The sequence below is a fragment of the Heptranchias perlo genome, chromosome 5 (genome assembly GCF_035084215.1).
Source record: "Heptranchias perlo isolate sHepPer1 chromosome 5, sHepPer1.hap1, whole genome shotgun sequence".
Taxonomy (NCBI): Eukaryota; Metazoa; Chordata; class Chondrichthyes; order Hexanchiformes; family Hexanchidae; genus Heptranchias; species Heptranchias perlo.
The window spans coordinates 121,453,495-121,465,548 of record NC_090329.1 but is presented as its reverse complement, the minus strand read 5'-3'; the positions used below and the strand labels follow the sequence as shown (position 1 = coordinate 121,465,548).

Here is a 12,054-nt window from a genome sequence, read left to right as displayed (position 1 = left end):
GGCCGCTCGCCCCCTCGGGGCACCCCTTTAGTACCCCGCTCGCCCACTCGGGGCACCCCTTTAATACCCCGCTCGCCCCCTCGGGGCTCCCCTCTAGTACGGCCGCTCGCCCCCTCAGGGCTCCCCTTCAATACCCTGCTCACCCCCTCGGGGCTCCCCTTCAATACCCCGCTCACCCCCTCGGGGCTCACCTTTAGGACCCCGCTCACCCCCTCGGTGCTCCCCTTTAATACCCCGCTCACCCCCTCGGGGCTCACCTTTAGTACCCCACTCGCCCCCTCGGGGCTCCCCTTTAATACCGCCGCTCGCCCCCTCGGGGCTCCCCTTTCGTACCCCGCTCACCACCTCGGGGCACCCCTTTAGTACCCCGCTCGCCCCCTCGGGGCTCACCTTTAGTACCCCGCTCGCCCCCTCGGGGCTCACCTTTAGTACCCCGCTCGCCCCCTCGGGGCTCCCCTTTAGTACCCCGCTCGCCCCCTCGGGGCTCACCTTTAGTACCACCGCTCACCCCCTCGGGGCTCCCCTCTAGTACGGCCGCTCGCCCCCTCGGGGCACCCCTTTAGTACCCCGCTCGCCCACTCGGGGCACCCCTTTAATACCCCGCTCGCCCCCTCGGGGCTCCCCTCTAGTACGGCCGCTCGCCCCCTCAGGGCTCCCCTTCAATACCCTGCTCACCCCCTCGGGGCTCCCCTTCAATACCCCGCTCACCCCCTCGGGGCTCACCTTTAGGACCCCGCTCACCCCCTCGGTGCTCCCCTTTAATACCCCGCTCACCCCCTCGGGGCTCCCCTTTAATACCCCGCTCGCCCCCTCGGGGCTCCCCTTTAATATCCCGCTCGCCCCCTCGGGGCTCCCCTTTAATACCCCGCTCGCCCCCTCAGGGCTCACCTTTAGTACCCCGCTCACCCCCTCGGGGCTCCCCTTTAATACCCCGCTCACCCCCTCGGGGCTCCCCTTTAATACCCCGCTCACCCCCTCGGGGCTCCCCTTTAATACCCCGCTCGCCGCCTCGGGGCTCACCTTTAGTACCCCGCTCGCCCCCTCGGGGCTCCCCTTTAATACCCCGCTCGCCCCCTCGGGGCTCCCCTTTAATATCCCGCTCGCCCCCTCGGGGCTCCCCTTTAATACCCCGCTCGCCCCCTCAGGGCTCACCTTTAGTACCCCGCTCACCCCCTCGGGGCTCCCCTTTAATACCCCGCTCACCCCCTCGGGGCTCCCCTTTAATACCCCGCTCACCCCCTCGGGGCTCCCCTTTAATACCCCGCTCGCCGCCTCGGGGCTCACCTTTAGTACCCCGCTCACCGCCTCGGGGCTCACCTTTAGTACCCCGCTCGCCCCCTCGGGGCTCCCCTCTAGTACGGCCGCTCGCCCCCTCAGGGCTCACCTTTAGTACCCCGCTCGCCCCCTCGGGGCTCACCTTTAGTACCCCGCTCGCCCCCTCGGGGCTCCCCTTTCGTACCCCGCTCGCCCCCTCGGGGCTCCCCTTTCGTACCCCGCTCGCCCCCTCGGGGCTCCCCTTTCGTACCCCGCTCGCCCCCTCGTGGCTCCCCTTTCGTACCCCGCTCGCCCCCTCGGGGCTCCCCTTTAGTACCCCGCTCGCCCCCTCGGGGCTCCCCTTTAGTACCCCGCTCGCCCCCTCGGGGCTCCCCTTTAGTACCCCGCTCGCCCCCTCGGGGCTCCCCTTTAGTACCCCGCTCGCCCCCTCGGGGCTCCCCTTTAGTACCCCGCTCGCCCCCTCGGGGCTCCCCTTTAGTACCCCGCTCGCCCCCTCGGGGCTCCCCTCTAGTACGGCCGCTCGCCCCCTCGGGGCACCCCTTTAGTACCCCGCTCGCCCCCTCGGGGCTCCCCTCTAGTACGGCCGCTCGCCCCCTCGGGGCACCCCTTTAGTACCCCCGCTCACCCCCTCGGGGCTCCGCTCCAGTACGGCCGCTCGCCCCCTCGGGGCACCCCTTTGGTACCCCGCTCGCCCCCTCAGGGCTCCCCTTCAATACCCCGCTCACCCCCTCGGGGCTCCCCTTTAATACCCCGCTCGCCCCCTCGGGGCTCCCCTCTAGTACGGCCACTCGCCCCCTCAGGGCTCCCCTTCAATACCCCGCTCACCCCCTCGGGGCTCCCCTTTAATACCCCGCTCGCCCCCTCGGGGCTCCCCTTTAATACCCCGCTCGCCCCCTCGGGGCTCCCCTTTAATACCCCACTCGCCCCCTCGGGGCACCCCTTTAGTACCCCGCTCGCCCCCTCGGGGCTCCCCTTTAGTACCCCGCTCGCCCCCTCGGGGCTCCCCTTCAGTACCCCCGCTCCCCCCCTCGGGGCTCACCTTCAGTACCCCGCTCACCACCTCGGGGCTCACTTTCAATACCCCGCTCACCACCTCGGGGCTCACCTTTAGTACCCCCGCTCCCCCCCTCAGGGCACCCCTTTAGTACCCCACTCGCCCCCTCGGGGCTCACCTTTAGTACCCCCGCTCGCCCCCTCGGGGCTCCCCTTTGGTACCCCCGCTCCCCCCCTCGGGGCTCACCTTTAGTACCCCACTCGCCCCCTCGGGGCTCCCCTTTAATACCGCCGCTCGCCCCCTCGGGGCTCCCCTTTAATACCCCGCTCGCCCCCTCGGGGCTCACCTTTCGTACCCCGCTCACCACCTCGGGGCACCCCTTTAGTACCCCGCTCGCCCCCTCGGGGCTCACCTTTAGTACCCCACTCGCCCCCTCGGGGCTCACCTTTAGTACCCCGCTCGCCCCCTCGGGGCTCCCCTTTAGTACCCCGCTCGCCCCCTCGGGGCTCACCTTTAGTACCACCGCTCACCCCCTTGGGGCTCCCCTCTAGTACGGCCGCTCGCCCCCTCGGGGCACCCCTTTAGTACCCCGCTCGCCCCCTCGGGGCACCCCTTTAATACCCCGCTCGCCCCCTCGGGGCTCCCCTCTAGTACGGCCGCTCGCCCCCTCAGGGCTCCCCTTCAATACCCTGCTCACCCCCTCGGGGCTCCCCTTCAATACCCCGCTCACCCCCTCGGGGCTCCCCTTTAATACCCCGCTCACCCCCTCGGGGCTCCCCTTTAATACCCCGCTCGCCCCCTCGGGGCTCCCCTTTAATACCCCGCTCGCCCCCTCGGGGCTCCCCTTTAATACCCCGCTCGCCCCCTCGGGGCTCCCCTTTACTACCCCGCTCGCCCCCTCGGGGCTCACCTTTAGTACCCCGCTCACCCCCTCGGGGCTCACCTTTCGTACCCCCACTCGCCCCCTCAGGGCTCACCTTTCGTACCCCCGCTCGCCCCCTCGGGGCTCACCTTTCGTACCCCGCTCACCACCTCGGGGCTCACCTTTAGTACCCCGCTCACCACCTCGGGGCTCACCTTTAGTACCCCCACTCGCCCCCTCGGGGCTCCCCTTTGGTACCCCCGCTCCCCCCCTCGGGGCTCACCTTTAGTACCCCGCTCGCCCCCTCGGGGCTCCCCTTTAGTACCCCGCTCACCCCCTCGGGGCTCACCTTTCGTACCCCCGCTCGCCCCCTCAGGGCTCACCTTTCGTACCCCCGCTCGCCCCCTCGGGGCTCACCTTTCGTACCCCGCTCACCACCTCGGGGCTCACCTTTAGTACCCCGCTCACCACCTCGGGGCTCACCGTTAGTACCCCCGCTCGCCCCCTCGGGGCTCCCCTTTGGTACCCCCGCTCCCCCCCTCGGGGCTCACCTTTAGTACGGCCGCTCGCCCCCTCGGGGCTCCCCTTTAATACCCCGCTCGCCCCCTCGGGGCTCACCTTTAGTACCCCCGCTCGCCCCCTCGGGGCTCACCTTTAGTACCCCCGCTCGCCCCTCGGGGCTCCGCTCCAGTACGGCCGCTCGCCCCCTCGGGGCACCCCTTTGGTACCCCGCTCGCCCCCTCAGGTCTCCCCTTCAATACCCCGCTCACCCCCTCGGGGCTCCCCTTTAATACCCCGCTCGCCCCCTCGGGGCTCCCCTCTAGTACGGCCACTCGCCCCCTCAGGGCTCCCCTTCAATACCCCGCTCACCCCCTCGGGGCTCCCCTTTAATACCCCGCTCGCCCCCTCGGGGCTCCCCTTTAATACCCCGCTCGCCCCCTCGGGGCACCCCTTTAGTACCCCGCTCGCCCCCTCGGGGCTCCCCTTTAGTACCCCGCTCGCCCCCTCGGGGCTCCCCTTCAGTACCCCCGCTCCCCCCCTCGGGGCTCACCTTCAGTACCCCGCTCACCACCTCGGGGCTCACCTTCAATACCCCGCTCACCACCTCGGGGCTCACCTTTAGTACCCCCGCTCCCCCCCTCAGGGCACCCCTTTAGTACCCCACTCGCCCCCTCGGGGCTCACCTTTAGTACCCCCGCTCGCCCCCTCGGGGCTCCCCTTTGGTACCCCCCGCTCCCCCCCTCGGGGCTCACCTTTAGTACCCCACTCGCCCCCTCGGGGCTCCCCTTTAATACCTCCGCTCGCCCCCTCGGGGCTCCCCTTTAATACCCCGCTCGCCCCCTCGGGGCTCACCTTTCGTACCCCGCTCACCACCTCGGGGCACCCCTTTAGTACCCCGCTCGCCCCCTCGGGGCTCACCTTTAGTACCCCACTCGCCCCCTCGGGGCTCACCTTTAGTACCCCGCTCGCCCCCTCGGGGCTCCCCTTTAGTACCCCGCTCGCCCCCTCGGGGCTCACCTTTAGTACCACCGCTCACCCCCTCGGGGCTCCCCTCTAGTACGGCCGCTCGCCCCCTCAGGGCACCCCTTTAGTACCCCGCTCGCCCCCTCGGGGCACCCCTTTAATACCCCGCTCGCCCCCTCGGGGCTCCCCTCTAGTACGGCCGCTCGCCCCCTCAGGGCTCCCCTTCAATACCCTGCTCACCCCCTCGGGGCTCCCCTTCAATACCCCGCTCACCCCCTCGGGGCTCACCTTTAGTACCCCGCTCACCCCCTCGGTGCTCCCCTTTAATACCCCGCTCACCCCCTCGGGGCTCACCTTTAATACCCCGCTCGCCCCCTCGGGGCTCACCTTTAATACCCCGCTCGCCCCCTCGGGGCTCCCCTTTAATACCCCGCTCGCCCCCTCGGGGCTCCCCTTTAATACCCGCTCGCCCCCTCAGGGCTCACCTTTAGTACCCCGCTCACCCCCTCGGGGCTCCCCTTTAATACCCCGCTCACCCCCTCGGGGCTCCCCTTTAATACCCCGCTCACCCCCTCGGGGCTCCCCTTTAATACCCCGCTCGCCCCCTCGGGGCTCCCCTTTAATACCCCGCTCGCCCCCTCGGGGCTCACCTTTAATACCCCGCTCGCCCCCTCGGGGCTCCCCTTTACTACCCCGCTCGCCCCCTCGGGGCTCACCTTTAGTACCCCGCTCACCCCCTCGGGGCTCACCTTTCGTACCCCCGCTCGCCCCCTCAGGGCTCACCTTTCGTACCCCCGCTCGCCCCCTCGGGGCTCACCTTTAGTACCCCGCTCACCACCTCGGGGCTCACCTTTAGTACCCCGCTCACCACCTCGGGGCTCACCTTTAGTACCCCCGCTCGCCCCCTCGGGGCTCCCCTTTGGTACCCCCGCTCGCCCCCTCGGGGCTCACCTTTAGTACCCCGCTCGCCCCCTCGGGGCTCCCCTTTAGTACCCCGCTCGCCCCCTCGGGGCTCACCTTTAGTACCACCGCTCACCCCCTCGGGGCTCCCCTCTAGTACGGCCGCTCGCCCCCTCGGGGCTCCCCTTTAATACCCCGCTCGCCCCCTCGGGGCTCCCCTTTAATACCCCGCTCGCCCCCTCGGGGCTCACCTTTAGTACCCCCGCTCGCCCCCTCGGGGCTCCCCTTTAGTACCCCCGCTCGCCCCCTCGGGGCTCCCCTTTAGTACCCCGCTCGCCCCCTCGGGGCTCCCCTTTAGTACCCCGCTCGCCCCCTCGGGGCTCCCCTTTAGTACCCCGCTCGCCCCCTCGGGGCTCCCCTTTAGTACCCCGCTCGCCCCCTCGGGGCTCCCCTTTAGTACGGCCACTCGCCCCCTCGGGGCTCCCCTTTAATACCCCGCTCGCCCCCTCGGGGCTCACCTTTAGTACCCCCGCTCGCCCCCTCGGGGCTCCCCTTTAGTACCCCCGCTCGCCCCCTCGGGGCTCACCTTTAGTACCCCCGCTCGCCCCCTCGGGGCTCCCCTTTAGTACCCCGCTCGCCCCCTCGGGGCTCACCTTTGGTACCCCCGCTCGCCCCCTCGGGGCTCCCCTTTAGTACCCCGCTCGCCCCCTCGGGGCTCCCCTTTAGTACCCCGCTCGCCCCCTCGGGGCTCACCTTTAGTACCCCCGCTCGCCCCCTCGGGGCTCAGCTTTAGTACCCCCGCTCGCCCCCTCGGGGCTCCCCTTTAGTACGGCCACTCGCCCCATCGGGGCTCCCCTTTAGTACCCCCGCTCGCCCTCTCGGGGCTCCCCTTTAGTACCCCGCTCGCCCTCTCGGGGCTCCCCTTTAGTACCCCGCTCGCCCCCTCGGGGCTCCCCTTTCGTACCGCCGCTCGCCCCCTCGTGGCTCACCTTTAGTACCCCGCTCGCCCCCTCGGGGCTCACCTTTAGTACCCCGCTCACCACCTCGGGGCTCACCTTTAGTACCCCGCTCGCCCCCTCGGGGCTCCCCTTTAGTACGGCCACTCGCCCCCTCGGGGCTCCCCTTTAGTACCCCGCTCACCACCTCGGGGCACCCCTTTAGTACCCCCGCTCACCACCTCGGGGCACCCCTTTAGTACCCCGCTCGCCCACTCGGGGCTCACCTTTAGTACCCCGCTCGCCCCCTCGGGGCTCACCTTTAGTACCCCGCTCGCCCCCTCGGGGCTCACCTTTAATACCCCGCTCGCCCCCTCGGGGCACCCCTTTAGTACCCCGCTCGCCCCCTCTGGGCTCACCTTTAGTACCCCCGCTGGCCCCCTCGGGGCTCACCTTTAGTACCCCCGCTCGCCCCCTCGGGGCACCCCTTTCGTACCCCGCTCGCCCCCTCGGGGCACCCCTTTCGTACCCCGCTCGCCCCCTCGGGGCACCCCTTTCGTACCCCGCTCGCCCCCTCGGGGCTCACCTTTCGTACCCCGCTCGCCCCCTCGGGGCTCACCTTTAGTACCCCGCTCGCCCCCTCGGGGCTCACCTTTAGTACCCCGCTCGCCCCCTCGGGGCTCACCTTTAGTACCCCGCTCGCCCCCTCGGGGCTCACCTTTAGTACCCCGCTCGCCCCCTCGGGGCTCACCTTTAGTACCCCGCTCGCCCCCTCGGGGCTCACCTTTAGTACCCCGCTCGCCCCCTCGGGGCTCACCTTTAGTACCCCGCTCGCCCCCTCGGGGCACCCCTTTAGTACCACCGCTCGCCCCCTCGGGGCTCACCTTTAGTACCCCGCTCGCCCCCTCGGGGCTCACCTTTAGTACCCCCGCTCGCCCCCTCGGGGCTCCCCTCTAGTACGGCCGCTCGCCCCCTCGGGGCTCCCCTCTAGTACGGCCGCTTGCCGCCTCTGTTTCCTCGCAGGTCTGCCGCCTCGCCGATCCATATCTGCTTCCTCCCGATATCCCCACCATCACAGAAGCCAGCCTTCAGCCAATTCGATTCACTCCACGTGATATCAAGAAATGGCTGAGTGCACTGGATACAGCAAAGGCTATGGGCCCCGACAACATCCCAGCTGTAGTGCTGAAGACTTGTGCTCCAGAACTCGCAGCATCTCTAACCAAACTGCTCCAGTACAGCTACAACACTGGCATCTACCCGACAATGTGGAAAATTGCCCAGTTATGTCCTGTCCACAAAAAGCAGGATAAATCCAATCCAGCCAGTTACCGCCCCATCAGTCTACTCTCAATCATCAGCAAAGTGATGGAAGGTGTCTCCGACAGTGCTATCAAGCGGCACTTACTCACCGATAACCTGCTTACTGATGCTCGGTTTGGATCCGCCAGGACCACTTGACTCCAGACCTCATTACAGCCTTGGTCCAAACATGGACAAAAGAGCTGAATTCCAGAGGTGAGGTGAGCATAACTGCCCTGGACATCAAGGCAGCATTTGACCGAGTGTGGCAACAAGGAGCCCTAGAAAAATTGAAGTCATTGGGAATCGGGGAAAACTCTCCAGTGGCTGGAGTCATACCTATCACAAAGGAAGATGGTAATGGTTGTTGGAGGCCAATCATCTCAGCCCCAGGACATTGCTGCAGGAGTTCCTCAGGGCAGTCCTAGGCCCAACCATCTTCAGCTGCGTCATCAATGACCTTCCCTCAATCATAAAGTCAGAAATGGGGATATTCGCTGATGATTGCACAGTGTCCAATTCCATTCACAGCCCCTCAGATAATGAAGCAGTCCGTGCCTGCATGCAGCAAGACCAGGCTTGGGCTGATCGAGGCAAGTAACATTTGCGCCAGACAAGTGCCAGGCAATGACCATCTCCAACAAGAGAGAATCTAACCACCTGCCCTTGACATTCAACAGCATTACCATTGCCGAATCCCCCACCATCAACATCCTTGGGGTACTAGAGGTGAGCCCCGAGGGGGCGAGCGGCCGTATTGGAGGGGACCAGCCACATAAATACTGTGGCTACAAGAGCAGGTCAGAGGCTGGGTATTCTTCAGCGAGTGACTCACCTCCTGACTCCCCAAAGCCTTTCCACCATCTAAAGGGCACAAGTCAAGAGTGTGATGGAATACTCTCCACTTGCCTGATAAGTGCAGCTCCAACACCATCCAGGACAAAGCAGCCTGCTTGATTGGCACCCCATCCACCACCCTAAATATTCACTCCCACCACCACCGGCGCACAATGGCTGCAGTGTGTACCATCCACAGGATGCACTGCAGCAACTCGCCAAGGCTTCTTCAACAGCACCTCCCAAATTCACGACCTCTCGCACCTGGAAGGACAAGGGCAGCAGGCACATGGGAGCAACACCACCTGCACATTCCCCTCCAAGTCACCCAACATCCCGACTTGGAAATATATCGCCATTCCTTCATCACTGGGTCAAAATCCTGGAACTCCCTTCCTAACAGTACTGTGGGAGAACCTTCACCACATGGACTGCAGCGGTTCAAGAAGGCGGCTCACCACCACCTTTTCAAGGGCAATTCGGGATGGGCAATAAATGCTGGCCTTGCAAGTGATGCCCACACCCCATGAACGAATAAAAAAAAATCTGTAACGAGGAAAGAAAGATCCTGAGATTTCATCAGAACAGGAATATTGGACAGTGTTGTTAGTCTTGAAAAAAGAGAGACCTTTTGGTTGTGGTCAAAAGAAAAAATAAAGACTTGCATTGATATACGCGCCTTTCACGATCTCAGGGTGTCCCAAAGTGCTTTATAGTCAATTAAGTACTTTCTAAGTGTGGAAACTGTTGTAATGTAAGAAATGCAGCGGCCAATTTGCATGCAGCAAGGTCCCACAAACATCAATGTGATAATGACCAGGTAATCTGTTTTAGTGATATTGGTTGTGGGACAGTTATTGGCCAGGACACCGGGGAGAACTTCCCTGCTCTTCTTCGAAATAGTGCAGTGAGACCTTTTACTTCCACCTGAGAGGGCAGACGGGGCTTCGGTTTAACGTCTCATCCAAAAGACGGCACATCCGACAGCACAGTACTCCTTCAGTACTGCACTGGAGTGTCAGCCTAGATTTTGTGCTCAAGTCTCTGGAGCTGGATTTGAACCCACAACCTCCTGACTCAGAGGCGTGAATGTCACAACTAAGCAACCCAGAGATCTTGAAACTGAATTCAATAAATCTGTTAATTTATGGGCTGGCACCAGAAATATGACGAAGGAACCCTCCAGATTATCATAAATCCCAACTGGTTCACCAATGTCCTTCGGGGAAGGAAACTTGCCACTCCAGCCCGTGACTTCAGTCTTGTCTTCCCAGTAGGGGCACCCTCCATTGTGTTGTGTGCCAATACCACCGTGCTGAGTGGGGAAGACTTAAGTTCGGTCTGGCAACCCAAAACTGGGCATCCATGAGGCGCTGTGGGCCATCAGCAGCAGCAGAATTGCATACCATCACAATCTGTAACGTCATGGCTCAACATGGGGAGTGTAGAATGAATACCAGGAGTAGCATCAGACATACCTAAGAATCTACAACAATAAGAAAATTACTCTAATTTTTACTTCAGTTGACAAAAATACCATCATTTTATTTGATTAAAACAACACTAACAGGAGCCCTGGCTCAAACTCATTGCTGCAAGGGAGGTCAATTAACTCGGCACAGACCAAGGCCTGGATTAGGCCTTGGACCATCCTAGTCAGACAGTGTGTGGCTCAGTACAACTTTGGGCAGCACTGAGTACCTGCTACGATATCGGGGAGCTATTGCCCTCACAGTTTCCATGTCATCCTCCAGTCCTATTTTGAGCTGTCTACTCCTCCACAGCCTCAAAAGGCTGCATGCTCTCGTGACATGAGGTACCCTTGCTCCGACCGGGAAGCTGCATCTTCTTAGCAATTTTCTCCCTTCAGCTTTTTTTCCTGCCCTCTGCTCCACCCCTTCCCAAAGTAAGAGATCAACTGCTGCAAAATATTCCCTGTCGCCCGCCACCACCCCCCCCCCCCCCCCCGCCCCGGGGACTATCACAGAATTAAATAGAACTTACAGCACCGAAACAGCCCTTGGCCCAACAGGTCTATGCCAGTATTTATGCTGCACACGAGCCTCCTCTCACCTTACTTCATCTCACCCTATCAGCATATCTTTCTATTCCTTCCTCCTTCATGTGCTTATCCAGTTTCCCCCTAAATGCATCTATGACTATCAGGGCTACCATTTTTCGATTAGCATTGATGAAATGTGCGTAAGAGAATTAGCAGGGTCACAGAGTGAATGATGCACTAGGTTGGACACAGGCCTTTCACCGCTGGAGCATGGGTTCGCATCCAGCTCAGACAGACAGGATTAAAGTCGCCTGTGTCTGCGTGATGAGCTTTGGCCGTCTCAGTCCAGTGGGGATGGGCACACTATGCAAAGCTCCCTAATTCAGCTCCGCTTGGAATTTGTAATCTTACTCAAGAGTGGCCAAAGGATATTTGTTATGGGAAATGGAAAAAGTATTGCTCTGAAGTTTGGCCTGAAGCACATTGCTAGGCCAGAGCTTTGTAATGTGTCGGACCACACTGTACCTGTCCTGGGTTTGCTGCCCATGGACACTAGATGGGGAGCGCTTCCATTACCAAGCATTAACATGAATACTAAAATTCACAAAAAACACGCACACGCACGCACACGCACACTCCTGCCAGAAATAATTATAGTGACTTTTTTTCCCACTGATTCCGAGTACCTCAGTGCACCTGAGAGCAACGTTTGACTGACAGCTGAAGAAGGAGAGTAAAGGAAAGAAAAATCTTATTGCCCAGCGGTCTGGGATAAGTGTAAAATGTTTCTGTGCGATCCAATTTAAAACTGTCCTGCAGGCAGCCCTATGCGTATCAGATTAAAAGAATTACTGGTGTTGGAGCTCTGCCGTGCTAGGAGAGGTTAACATCGATCTGTGTGAAATAGGTCTTTCAATGGAGGAAAACAGTTCCCCCTCTCCTTGATATTTAGCAACATTTTCAAATACCGCAGTGGTATTTTGATAATTCCAGAATAGCTGCTGGCTGGTAATATATTTTTTATATATATATATATACACAGACAAAATTCCAACCTGACTGGTTTATAAACCAATCAGCTAGTTGATCCAATCCGCACAAAGTGTGTCTGAATCAAGTGAATCATTTGCTTGTTTCCTGCAGTGAGCTTACCCAGCAAGACTTGCTGTCTTCTACCTCCAGGCTCCCTGCTTCACAGCCTACAGCCAGTAACATTAGATAAACCAAGCAGGGTAGAGTAGATGGAGCCTGTCTCCGTTTGCAACTTGCTTTGAGGTGGCAGGCGTGATTTTTGATCCAGCTGAACTAAAGAATAAAGCAATGTGATTTCTTCTGAAGCATGATATTTCTAACCTAAGCAACACTGTCCTCATGGAGTGATTTCTAAGGTTTTTTGATTTGGTGGGGGGGTGGGGGGGAGCATTAGAAATATTCATGTTCACTGAAGCCCATTGTATAGTGAGGTAGCACACAGGTACGTATT

The 12,054-nt window shown here is 61.6% G+C and overlaps 1 protein-coding gene across 2 annotated transcripts in view; it reads left to right on the top strand.

Annotated features, from left to right (window-relative positions):
* The window catches only part of slc4a1ap (solute carrier family 4 member 1 adaptor protein), a 119,862-nt gene that overhangs the window by 24,426 nt on the left and 83,382 nt on the right, over positions 1-12,054 (top strand). The gene's annotated exons all lie outside the window — the stretch shown is intronic.